Source organism: Condylura cristata, unplaced genomic scaffold (genome assembly GCF_000260355.1).
Source record: "Condylura cristata isolate star-nosed mole 26May11 unplaced genomic scaffold, ConCri1.0 scaffold00027, whole genome shotgun sequence".
Taxonomy (NCBI): Eukaryota; Metazoa; Chordata; class Mammalia; order Eulipotyphla; family Talpidae; genus Condylura; species Condylura cristata.
Window position 1 is genome coordinate 23,961,733 of NW_004567128.1, and position 13,925 is coordinate 23,975,657.

The window sequence follows — 13,925 nt, forward strand, 5'->3', positions numbered from 1 at the left end:
CAGAACAATCCTGTGAAGTAGGGAATGCCCGTTTTGCGTATGTATTTTGTAGTTAATAGTGCTGGAAACCATTAACTTGAATAAGTAATTTGACCAAGAAGACACAACTATAAAGTAGCAGAGCCAGACCTTGAAGCCAGGAGTTTCGATACAGAACTCACACTATCACTGCTGCAATGGTTAAATATGTATTTATAAAATACATAGTGCCTCACACTTCGGAACCTGACAGACCAGAATCTTTATTCTTTAGATCGCACCTAAAGTCCCCAAGCCATCCTAAGCCACAATGCTTCTAATGCACCATTTCCTATGCTGGAGGAACCCTACTCATAGCCACTGACAGGCTCAGCTGGCAGCTTACCTTTTCGTAGTGAAATTGATGACAGAATTCTGATGTCAGAATAGTAAGAGAATAAATTTGTGTAACTTTAAGCCACTAAGTTTGCAGCAACTTGTCACAGCAAAAATAGGAGACCCAATATAGCACCTTTACACCAGTTTTAAAGCTTACATTACTCTCTGTTTGAGAGAGCTAGAGTGGTGTCTGTTTTCCCAAATGGACATATTTATAAGTAGGTGTCCTATCATATATTTGTGAAATAAATGAATATATAAAATTTGTAAGATTTGGGCCCTCCCTGGTGGCGCAGCAGGCTAAAGCACAGCACTATGAAACTAAAGCCACTTCAGCAATAATTCCATCCCCACCCCAGGAGGTGACCCATGTGGCACAGCAGACCTCTCCTAACCCACCTGCTGCTCCCCTCAGCTGCGTACTTCATCAGTTGGCCTGTTCTGCCCCCCACTCTGTCTCTGGTGAATCCTCTCGCTGCCCCTGCACCTCTGGCCTGTACCCTAGTTCTGTGTGCATAAATAAATAAATCTTTAAAAAAAAAGTTGTAAGATTTACAGAATGTCTTTTCTCTACTTGCCTTGGTTTGTGTTTCTCCAAAGCTGACCCTAAGGTAAGGACGTGGTGATAGTGTTTCCTAGGAAACATAGGTGAGAGAATGGGAATATTGGATAAAGATGGCTGAGGTCAATGTATGCTATCAAGTGACTTGTCACTGTGAAAAATCAAAGCTGAATCTTATCGGGGGAACTCTGGGAGCCATATAAAATGCATCTGATAATTAATCTACCCGAGGAGCAAGAGCACTAGAGAATTTATGCACCCATTGCCATCAGTCCCTGGTGGAAAGCCACCTTACCTTACTGGTAATTCTGGGGGTAAGCAGAGCAATTCCTGGTAGCCAGAGGTAGCTCTCATCCCGAGCCATGCACATCTTGGTAGTTAGAAGTAGAGTTAAACTAGGGAATGGGCATGGAGCATTCACTGCCTCTGCTACCCCACAAACTATTATAGCTAGTCCTGCCCCAGTGGGCCTCCTTTCTAATAATGAATACACACGCATACCATTCCCGAGAAAAGCAGTGCCTTTGAGACAGGGCCAGTGCTTGCTCTTGGTCTTGCAGAAGGTCTGTAGGGCTTTTGAGAGCAAAGATCAGAACATTTTTCTTCTCTTTTTTAAAAGATTTATTTATTTATGCATATAGTACTGGGGTGCAGGCCAGAGGTGCAGGGGCATTGAGAGGATTCACCAGAGAGTGGGGAGCAGTACAGGCCAACTGACGAAGTACACTGCTTGGGGGAGCAGCAGGCAGATCAGGAGAGGTCTGCTGCGCCATGTGGGTCACCTCGGGTGCAGGCAGGGATTGAACTCATGCTGAAGTGGCTTTAGCTTCTTAGTGCTGTGCTTTAACCCGCTGTACCACCAGGGAGGGCCTGACATTTTTCTTTTTTTTATTGAGCGACATGTAAGCACATTCGAAGTACTCAATACATGTTAAATTGAATTGATAGTCACAATTATGTAATATCTATTTCTTTCCCTTAAAAGGTAGCATTTCATTGAGTTTTCTCCCTATTTCTTGTTTTCAGTAAAATTGTCCCACATTTTTCTTACTTATAATATTTAAATAGCATACAATTAATGATCATCATAGAGGCATATTGCAAAGATTTTACTTTTTAAAAAGGTGTTTACTCACTTCTCGTTTGCCTTTTGAGGTAACCATGTAAATATCATGCCATTAGCTTCCTACTGTTTTTACCACTTTCTTGCAGCTGTTTTTGTCTTTATAAATAATGTTATTATACTATTTGCCTTTCTTTGCTACTTTCCAATATTCATAGTAATGCGTAAGATACTATATCATAGACTTGATAATTACATCAACATAGATTTAGTTCATTTATTTTCATAGTTATAGAATATTATATTTTATATACTACAATTCATTTATATAGCCATTATTTTATTGATGGACATTCAGTGGACATTCATCCAGGTTTTTGCATCCTCCAATAATGCTGCAGTAAATGTCCTAATACAAATATTAATATATGTTCCTCAAAGTAGTACTATTATGTCAAGATACGGGCATTTGAAATTTTCAGAGATATTGCCAGATTATCTGCCACTTCTTATCCACATTGAAATTTCTCATTTCCCTTAAACATTCTTTATTTATATATAATAAGATTTGCCTAACCAGCATTAATATATATTGGATTAAGACTAATCAACTCGCATGTGCTGCAAGCAGTCATTTGCATGTATCAATCATCATGAAGATTTTCTGCTAAAGGGGAAGAAAGAGGACTTCTACCTGTTCTAGGGGAGATGGATATGGCTGAAGCTGAAGCAGAAGGGTACTGCTTTTTCTAGTGGAGGAAAAATGATGCAGTTTTGAGAAAGAAGGACATCTCCTCATTCTAAATGAAATACAGCAGAGCTTTGTTGAGGCACTGGTCACTGACCAGACTACACACACAAGTGAGGTGTAGTGGTGAGCATAGGCACCTCCACAATACACACACACACACACACACACACACAGTTCACTTGAACGCAACATCCCAGTGGGTTGGCAGAAATAACGAGCTTTTATTTAAATGGCAGTCAATGAGTTCCAAAAGTCAGTGAAACAAGTGTTATTGCAATTAAAGTAGCATATTTCCCCTTCCTCTACCTTTGTAGAGGGTGAAAAGTTGATGGGACACTTAAATTACCTAAAATCAAATATGAATTCTCAAAATTCAAAGTGAAAAAAAGCCAAAAATTCAGATCATTTTGAGTAAGCCCACTTCATGCAATAGCAAATTATTTTTCTCTGCTGATCCTATTTTACTGCAAAAAAAATATTTTGGAGTAGAGAAATAGAGTGACAAGATGATTAAACATCGTATTAGTGTATTTGTGAACATTTTAATTGGAGATTGTGCTTTATATTGTTTGCAAATGAGCTTCCAAAATCGTAAGCAAAACCTTCCTTCTTCCTGGAAAATTTCCACTTCAAAGCTGAAATGAAAGTTTTTTTAAAAAAGAAAATTCCAACAAAAAAGCGGTGTTAATGGATACACCGAAGGATTATTTAGTGGAGAAAAGAGGCATATGTATTTTATGTACTAACCCAGCTTAGCCAATTTTCCTGCTTTGCTGAAAAGTTCATTTTCAAAACATCAGTGCTCTATCATTTGACAGTTTGCTGCTTCTGAAACTCTAAATTTCTGGTGTGCAGCTAATGTATGTACATTTAGAAAGCACAAGATCTGAATTCATATGTATGCAACTCTTAAATTACATGCTGCTGTCAAGTATCGACTTTTATGGTTGATAGCTTTAATATTACTATTTGTGTCTCTATAAATTATTTTCACAGAAGCCAAAAAAGAGAAAAATCCAAGCTTTATTAATAAATATACTAAGCATAACACTCAGACATAATTGATATGAATATCAATAGCATGATTTTAATAACATCAAACATTTTAGTGTCATAGGGAAAAGTCTTCTAAATGCAGAGCGTGAGAGTTGCTATTTCTTAGGAAGAAATACCTGACTTGAATCTATGAATAGACTTGAAGAGTCTGGAAAACACTGGAGAGAGCAATAGAAACAGGCCTGAGGTTCACATTTAATATAACCTTGAATTTCACAACCTCATACATTTAATAGATTGGCCACAGTAAAGTCACCAAGGTCTCTAGACCTATGCAAACAATGGGAATTTGTTATCTTCTTTAAATGTGGTGCAGAAAAAATTGTGTATACTTGTGGTTATGTGTTCATGTACATATGAGTTCATGTTGGGGAACATTCAAGTGGGTACTTGATAGAAGAGAGATTGCTTTAGAGAATTTCCTGCTGAGAGGAATTTCAAATTTTGTGACTCTTGGCTTCTCACCAGGCTTGAGTCTCAGCTTTTCAGTGTGCCATGTGTGTGGGGAAGGGGAGTCTGACGGGGTTTCTTGCGGGATATAGGAAAGACCGATGTAATGGAGATGCAATAGAGGGTAAAAAATTCCTTAATAGAAAATTCTTGGCTGATCAAGTTTGAGAGAAGCACACACAGAGGAAGATCTGCAGCCAGAGTCTCACACAAAGTTCAACCCCTCCATCATTTGGCTCATGGATAAAGAAACACTCAACAAACCGAGATCAAAGATAATGCAGGGAAAACTGATCTTTAACACTTACTGTTAAATCTTTGTTTTTCTTGCTAACTTCAAGTTTTATGATCTCAGCCTTACCTTCAATTAGTCAAGACTCCTCATTGTTTCCTCCTAATTGTTTTCTATCTGTCTATATCTCTCTGCCACAATACTGAGATTGGCATATTTGCTTGGTATATTTCACACCCAGCTTACATTTCCTTTTATCCTGATAAAACCTTAGTCTTCCTAAAGCTTATTCCCCCAGAGCTTTACTCTTTATAAATAAAGCAATCTGAGCCACTGGTTCCATTTGATTCCTTTATTTAATATACTTAGGTCCTAACAGAATCTTTCAGATCCTCAAACAAATGACAATTCAAGTTCTGATTTTTAGTTGAACAAGTCAAATCAGGAGTTATTTGAGGGGTAGGAGATCTCTTGGCTTTGCTCAAACCACACTGTGTAGTGTACTGCCTATTTTGCTGGAGACTTAGTCCACTCCTATCCCTTGTCTACACGGATTTTCCTTGCTATGTCCAGCACACTGTTACATACTCTAGGTTATGTCCAGGATACCTCCACTAGTCCATCTACTAGGTCTCTTCTGCCCCCTACGCCTTGCCACCTCTGAGCAGGGGTGTCCCTGGGAAAGACTCATATTTTCCTACAGTCTTTGCATCAGCTTCCTCTCCTGACACAGTCAGAGGACACTCATGGCACACCTTACCAGTACACTGGCTATACTGGGCCCACAGAGGACCTGATTTCCCAGGGGGTTCCCCAAAGTCCCTGGTTTGTCAACACAGAAGTTCAGATAAACTACTATGCTCTTGACCAACCTGAGACTGGAAATAGCAAGAGCTGTTGTTGACCCTTTTCTTTTTTAACAGACAGTGCTGAGACACAGCGGTTCCGCGCAGCCTCAGTGGGTACACTGTACAGGGACACAGTCTGTTTTGCTGTGAGGTTCTGGCCAGCTCAGTCATGCATCACTTTGTGTTTTCTCTCCTTCCTCCTGTGCTTACTCCATTTTTTCTCTCCTTATTGCTTCCCTGGGATGACACTAGTCAATAAAAGATTAAAGTATATATATATATATATATATATATATATATATATATATATATATATATATATAATCTGCCTGCCACAGGTTCTGTTTTGTAGGGCATGAGGCCTAAAACACACAGTAAAATGAATGAATTGACATTGACCAAAGATATATCCATGTGTTTATATATTCTCCAGTGTTTGTGCCAATTAGGGTCCTGTTAAATTCACTCAAAGATTTGTGATATAAGAAGTTGTCAAGGGCAGCATGATACATGTGACAGTGATTTATAAGAAAGTAATATTTCTGGTATTTGGTTTTCATCCACAGTTCCTGCCTCACATTTTCCAAACCTTTGTAATTTCCTAAGTGTTGAGAGTGTATTGTGTTATGTGGGTGTGGTGACTTAGAAGCACCCTCAGGTTGGGGGTTGGTTGCTAGGAGAACCAACCATGTGATTAGAAGATTGGAACTTCCAGTACCACCCCCAGAACTCCAGAGAGGGCAGAGGACTGGATATTGACTTCAATCACAAGTGGCAAGTGATTTAACTAGCTGTGCAAGTGTCACAGCTAGATAATGACACTTTCCTAAAAACCCATGAGGAGGGAGTGCAAAGAGCTTCCAAGTTGTTGAAGAAGCTGGGAGTGTTGAGCCTGGACTGTGTGGGGGAACTCTGGACCTCTTCCTATACCTGATTACTTCCTTCTGGTTGTTTCTGGACAGTGAGTGGCCTTTGCAATGACTTAGTAACTACACCAGTTCTCTGAGTTTTGTGAGCTGCTTTCACAAATAAATTGGAACTGAGGAGGGGCCCATAGAAATGTGATTTCTAGCCAACTGATCAGAAGCACAGGTAACACCAAGGGCTTGTGACTAGTATTGGTGGAAGATTGAGGCCTTTTACTGTGGAATCTGAGGTTATTTCCAGGTAGTGTCAGAATTGAGCTGAATTGACCCTGTTGGTGTCTCGAAATTGCTTGGTGTGAGGAAATAGCCACACACTCAAATTGGAATTGGGTCCAGGAACAATGTGGCAGAGAGTTGATGGAGCTGAATGTGGCAGGGATGTCTGAAACATGAACACCAAAGGTCAATGACCCAAAGGTATGGTGCTTGTCCATGCAAGGTATATAGTGTCCTGCTTCAGTGATTTATCTCCACGTACTTCACCTAACATGAAGAAATATTCAAGGAGAGTAAATCCTGAGGGTAGTTTTCATCCCAGATTTGGGTTCTGTGCATATGTTGACTTGGCTTTGTTAGGTGCTCAGAGCTATGTTCAGCTAGGGATGTCTGGGAGCTTTAGGGAGCAACAGACTGCTAAAGTTCTCCTATGAGTCTGTATTTTCTCAAGGTCAAGTAACGCTTATATGTGTGTATGCTTGATCCTTCATCTGCAAAACAGAGAATTCACCTCTACAAATGATTCTTAACACCCTTTCCACTTTACAACTGAGTTCTACTTACATTTTCTAGCAAGCAAGAGATTTAGGATGACCATCTATGCACCAGAGTAAGTATCTCCAAAGGCCTATGTGTGATACTGGAGGCTGAAAGTGGGCAAGTATCCTCTAAATGAAATTAAGGGGAAATGTATTAATGGCTTTTAACAAGGTCATATTGAAAGGGAATGACAGGGTAAATTAAACTATTTGAGAACTTTGCCAAGTGTAAGAATTAAGGCTATATTACTAAAAAATCTATCTAGACCATCTTGGAATCTGAAAAAAGTTAATGGGAAGTGGACCTAATTATTTAAGCTGAGATGCAGAAAATGTATTTGATGTACATATTTAAGGATATATCACTTCTCTCCAAGGTATTTGAGCAAAAGTGCTGATAAAGATCAATTTAATATTGAATGACATTATTTCAGAAGACCTAGAATCTTTTTTTTAATGGATTTAAGGGGGAAATCTGCTTATATAAACAAATCCCTAGATAATATTTAATTTAGATTTGGATTGGTGGATAAGATAAATTTGATTTTCAAATATAAATAAAATTGGGAGATTAAAAAAGACTTGGCAAAAATAGACTGCTCTTTAGCGTAAAATCAAGAAAAGATAATGAAAAGCAATATAGAAACAGTTGGGGGTAACAGTATGTTTGGCTTATCTTCTTAAAGATGCAGCACATTTAGTAATTTAAAGCTCTCAGGTGATTTTAGATACATTTGCATTATATGATTTGGGAAATCTTAAAAATAGAAAGGTGGTCAAACTAGAACAAAAATAACTCTAAAAATTCTGTTATTAAACTTTCAGGAATTAAGAAAATAATGTGATGTACTTGGTTAAAGTGTTTCTTTATATTATATTGTTGACCCCTCAGAAGAACTCCTTAAAGAAACAATTTTTTAAAAACCTCACAATAGGCCCTCCCTGGTGGCGCAGTGGGTTAAAGCACAGCACTGAGAAGCTAAAGCCACTTCTGCAAGAGTTCGATTCCCGCCTGCCCCGGAGGTGACCACATGGCGTGGCAGACCTCTCCTGGCCCTCCCGCTGCTCCCCTCAGCAGTGTACTTCATTGATCTGCCTGTTCTGTTCCCCGCTCTGTCTCTGGTGAAGCCTCTCACCGCCCCTGAGCCTCTGGCCTGTACCCCAGTTCTGTATGCACAAATAAATAAATCTTTAAAAAAAAAAAACAAAACACCTCACAATAGCTTTAGGAAAGTTAGCTTACTTGCCGAAGTCTTGCACCTTCTAAATCAGAACTGTAAATCTCAGCTAGACAGGGTAGGTTAGGCCTTGTGCTGTACCTAATCTTGGGGCACAGAACGTCCTACAAGCAGTAGAAACTAAGACTTTGATCAGTCATTTTTGTTGTAAATGTCTGACACAGTTTGATAGCTCTAATTTTTCATCATTCATTTTTTTTCAACACTGCAAATTTATCTCTGTATTTTGAAGGCATTATTTTGGAGTTCACAAATACAGACTGTTTATCATTTGTCACTCTTTTCTTTACCTCCTCTCTTATCTCCATCAGCTGGTAACCACCATTCTAGTCTCCACTACAATGATTTCAGTTTTTTTTAGTTTTCACATATAAGTAGCATTATAGTGTATTCGCTTTTCTCTAACTTATCTCACTTAGTATAAGTCTCTCAACGTTCATCCATATTGTCACAAATATAAGATGATCTTCTTTCTTAATATTGAATAATAATCCGAGATCTATGTATTTATCCATGCATCCATCAATGGACACATAAATTACTTCCATATCATGGCTATCGTGACTAATGTTGCAATGAACTTGGGAGTATATATATATCTCTTCCACATTCTGTCTCATTTCCTTTGGATAAATACCCAGAAGTGAAAGAGTTGGAGCATCTGGTGCTTCTATTTTTAATTTCTTGAAAGAATTGCTGCTTTCCATAGTGACTGCACCAATTTACATTATCACCAAAAGGATTCCCAATTGACATCGTTGCCATCACTTATCTCTGGTCTTTTTGGTGATAACCAGTCTAACAAGTATGAAGTGATATTTCATCTTGGTTTTAAAACAGTTCCCTGATGATAATGGATGCTGAGCATCTTCTCATGCTCCTGGTCATTTGTAAGTCTTTAGAGAAAAGTCTGCTCTGTTCCTTGGCTCATTTAAAAAATATATTTTATTATTTATTTATGCATACAGAAATGGGGTACAGGCCAGAGATACAGGGTTAGTAAGAGGATTCACCAGAAACAGAATGGGGAGCAGAACAGGCAGATCTACAAAGTCCACTGCTGAGGGGAGCAGCAGGCGAGACAAGAGAGGTCTCTTGTGCCATATAGGTCACCTCCAGAAGGGATTCAAACTTGCACTGAAGCAGCCACTGTTTGGCTTGGTTTCACATTGCAGCTCTCCAATCTGCTGTGCCACCAGGGAGGGCCCACCTTGGCTCATTTTTAAATCAGATTGTTATTTTGCTCTTGATCTGTAGGAGTTCTTTATGTGTTTTAGATGTTAACTCTTTATCAGATATTATTTGCAAATATTTTCTTCCATTCCAAAGGCTGAGCTTTCATTTTGTTGATGGTTCTCTGCAGTGACTAAATTCTCAATTTGGTATAATCCCATTTTTCTATTTTTGATTTGTTATTTTTGTTTTTGATATCCAATCCAAGACTGAGAGTTTGGATTGCTCAAGACCAAGGAGCATGCCCCGAATATATTTTTCTAGGAGTTTCATGGTTTTAAAACTTATGCTAGTCTTTTTTGAGTTGATTTTTGTATATGGTATAAGAGAGAGGTCCAGTCTGATTATTTTGCATGTAGTTATTCAGTTTACCCAACACTACCCATCACTTGATGAAGTTACCTCTTTATATAATGAGTTTATTTGTCTCCTGTTATCCAATCCTCATTGTATACTCTTGACTATGTTGTCAAGACTATTTCAACCATATATACCTGGGTTTATGTTGTGACTTTCTCATCTGTTCCTTTTCATCTATTTTTCCATTTTTTATGTCAGTACCATTTTTTTTTTTCTGTTTTGATTACTATAGCTCTTTTAAAGATTTATCTATTTATTCTTACAGAACTAGAGTACAGGCCAGAGGTGCAGGGGCAGTGAGAGGATTCACTAAAGACAGAGTGGGGAGCAGAACAGATAGATTAACAAAGTACACTGCTGAGGGGAGCAGCGGGAGGGCCAGAATAGGTCTGCCACGCCATGTGGGTCAGCTCCCTAGCCGGGGATTGAACTAGTGCTGCACTGGCTTCGGAGAGCTTCATAATGCAGAGCTTTAACCTGTTGCGCCACCAGGAAGAGCCCTTGATTACTATCGCTTTAAAATAAAGTTTCACATCAGAAAATATGATGCTTCCTACTTTGGCCCTTTCTTAAATTTTCTTTGTCTATTCTGTATCTTTTATATAATTACATATAAATTTTGGGGTTGTTTTGCTATTTTTGTGATAAATGCCTTTGGAATTTTTCTAGAGATTGCATGGAATCTATAGATCATTTTGGGTAGAGTGGGCACTTTAATAATATGAATTCTTCCAATCCATGAACTTGGGACATTTTCCATTTATTTATGACTTTTTCAGTTTATTCATTAGTATCTTTTAGTTTTCATTGTACCAAGCTTTTATCTCTTGATTAAATTTATTTGTAAATATTTTATTCTTTTTCCTTTTATTATAAATGGGACTATTATCTTTTGGGGGGGCTATTAATTTTTCTTTCCAATTGTTTGTTAGCATCTACAATAGCAATGCAGCTTACTTTTGTTATTGATTTTGTATGGAATAACTCTTCTGAATTTGCTTATTAGTTCTAATAATTAGTATGTTGGTGGAGTCTTTAGGGTCATACTGTCTTGTCATCTGCAAACATAAAAAATTTTATTTCTTTTTTTCCAATTTGGATACTTTTTACTTCTTTGTCTTGCCTGATTGCTCTGGCTAGGACTATCAGTACTATTTTGAATAGAAGGGATAAGAATGGAATCCTTTTCTTACTCTTCATCTTAGAGGAAAAGTTATCAGCATTTCAATGTTGTGTATAAGGCTAGCTGTGGACTTGTCATATGAGACATTTAAAAATTGAGTTACATTCCCTTCATACTTACTTTGGTAAAAGTGTTCACCAGAAAAGGATACTGAATTTTGATAATTGTTTTCTATATCTATTCAAATTATTATGAATTTTACCCTTCATTTTGTTAATGTGGTTTGTTATATTGATTCATTTGCAGCTGTTGAAATATCTTTGCATCCCTAGAATAATTTTTACTTGATCATGATGTATGATCATTTTAATATACTGTTAACTTCTATTTGCTAATATTTTGTTTGGTTTTTGCATCTATGTTCAACAATATTATTGGCTATGATTTTTTTTTTTTTTAGTGTTCTTGTTTGATTTTTGTATCAGAGTTATACTGACCTTATAAAATGAGTTTGGTAGTGTTCTACTCTTCTACTTCTTGGAAGAGTTTGAGAAGTATTAGCACTAGTTTTCCTTTGAATATTTGGTAGAATTCAATAATGAGGCCATTGTTTCCTGGACTTTTCTCTGCTGGGACACTTTTGATACTGATTCAGTCTACGTTTGAGCAAAAAGTTTGTTCACATTTTTTATGTTTACATAAGCCAGTCTTTGTAAATTGTATTTCTAGGAATGTTCCTATTTCTTTATGTTGGTGTCTAATTTTTATATTAGTCTCTTCTGATCCTTTATATTTGTATGGTATCACTTGTAATGACTTTTCTCCTTTCATTTCCAATTTTATTAGAGCTCCCTCCCTTTTTTTTATCTGTTCTAAAGATTTTTCTATATTATTTATCTATAATAATGTGGAAAAAATAGCTTCATTGACCTTTTTAGCTTTTATTTAATTTCCATTCTGACCTTTTTAATTTTCTTCCTTCTGCTATGTTTGGGCTTAGTTTATGGTTATTTTTAGTTCTTTGAACTGCAGTGTCATACTATTTATTTCAAATCTTGTTGTTGTTTTATTAGTGTAGTCTTATTTGTAATGGCACATAAATTTCCCTCTTAGAACAGCTTTTGCTGAATCTCATAAATTTTGTATGTTGTATTTCTTTTTTCATTTGTCTCAATTTCTTTTTTAATTCTCTTGGTTTCTTTTTGGACTTATTGGTTGCTTAGTATCATGTTATTTAAATCTCCACATATTTTCTAATTTTCACCTTGTGATTGATTTCTAGTTTCAGATCATTGTGGTCATAGAGTTCTTTGATGTTATTGATAGTTCAATCTCATTAATATTCTTGAGACTTGTTTTATAGCCTAACGTGCAGAGAAAATTCCACATGCACTTGAGAAGAATGAGTAGTCTGCTGTTGTTGAATGGAATTGTCTTGTAAATATGTTAAGTCTCATATGGCATTTAAGTCCAGAGTTTCCCTGGTGACTTGTTATATGATGATCTATCTATCATTGAAAGTAAGGTATTTAAGTTTCACAATATTATTGCATTACTTTCTGTTTTTCCTTTCAGTTCTGTAAACATTTGTTTTGTACATTTGTGTGTTCCTATGTTGAATACCTTAATGCTACAATGGTATGTTCTGTCAGTAAGTTGCCCTCTTTATCATTACATATGACTATAGAATGAATGACTTTTTTTTTTCTTGTTATAGACTTTGCTTTAAGGTCTATTTTGTCTCAAATAAGTATGTTATCCCTGCTTTCAGTTGCTTAGATATCTTTTTCAGCCCCTTCACTTGCAGTCAGTGCTTATCTTTAAAGCTGAAATGACTCTCTTCTAGGTAACATTTATTTGAGTATCCAATTTCAGTTCATTCAGTAACTCTGTGTCTTTTGCTTACAGAATTAAGTCCATTTAATTTAAATACATTAATGATAGACATGGAGAAACTATTGCCAGTTTGTAATTCCTTTTTGTAATTCCTTTTTCCCTTTCTTCCTCTCTTGTTCCTTTCTATTATGATCTGATTATATTCTGTAGTGGCAGGCTTTGATTCTTTTCTCTTTATCTTTTGTGTATCTACGATAGTTTTTTTTCTTTGTGGTTACCATGGCAATTACATAAAACATATTTATAGTAATCTATTTTAAGCTGTTAACAACTTCAAATGTTTACAAAAGCTTTGTATGGAATGACTACCACCATACACTTCATGCTTTTTATGTCACAATGTATAACTTTTTACATTTGTACTCACTAACAAATTATTGTAGTTATAATTTATAATAATTGTATCCTCCAAGTAATTTACCCATCACTATTACAACATTGGAGCATTCTCTGTATATTTACTTTTACCAGTGAGTTTTATACTTTGATATGTTTTCCTACTACTAATTAGTATCTTTTCATTTCAGAATGGGGAACTCCCTTCAACATTTCTTTTAAGGCCAGTGTAGTGATTATTCACTTCTTCAACTTTTGGTTCTCTGGAAAACTCTACCGAGTAGAGTATTCTTGGTTGGGAGTTATTATTTCCTTTCAGCATTTTGAATATATTATGCCACACTCTTCTGTTGGAGACCAGCTCCAACTACTGAGGTGTCTGGAGGCAAGACAGGCAGGACCCTAAGGTGGGAAGGCGTCGGCGAGCGGAGATTCCTAAAAAAGGGGGAAAGGGAGAAAAAAGGGGAAAGGGGGACGAGGAAGACACGGGAGTCAGAGTTGGGTGCAAGTCTTCCTGCTCTGCCTTCAGCAGAGGTTTATTTTATACATTAGGAACAAGCAGTGGGATGACATCAGCACAGGAACTGGGCTGAGAGATTACAATCATCCTTTTTTTCTAAGAACAGTTTAGGGTCGTATTGCCCTTTAGCTGAGATATAACATTCTAAAATCAATCAAGGTTAAAAACAGGTACATATGTGCACAAAGTTTATGACTAATATTACTATAGTGGAGATCA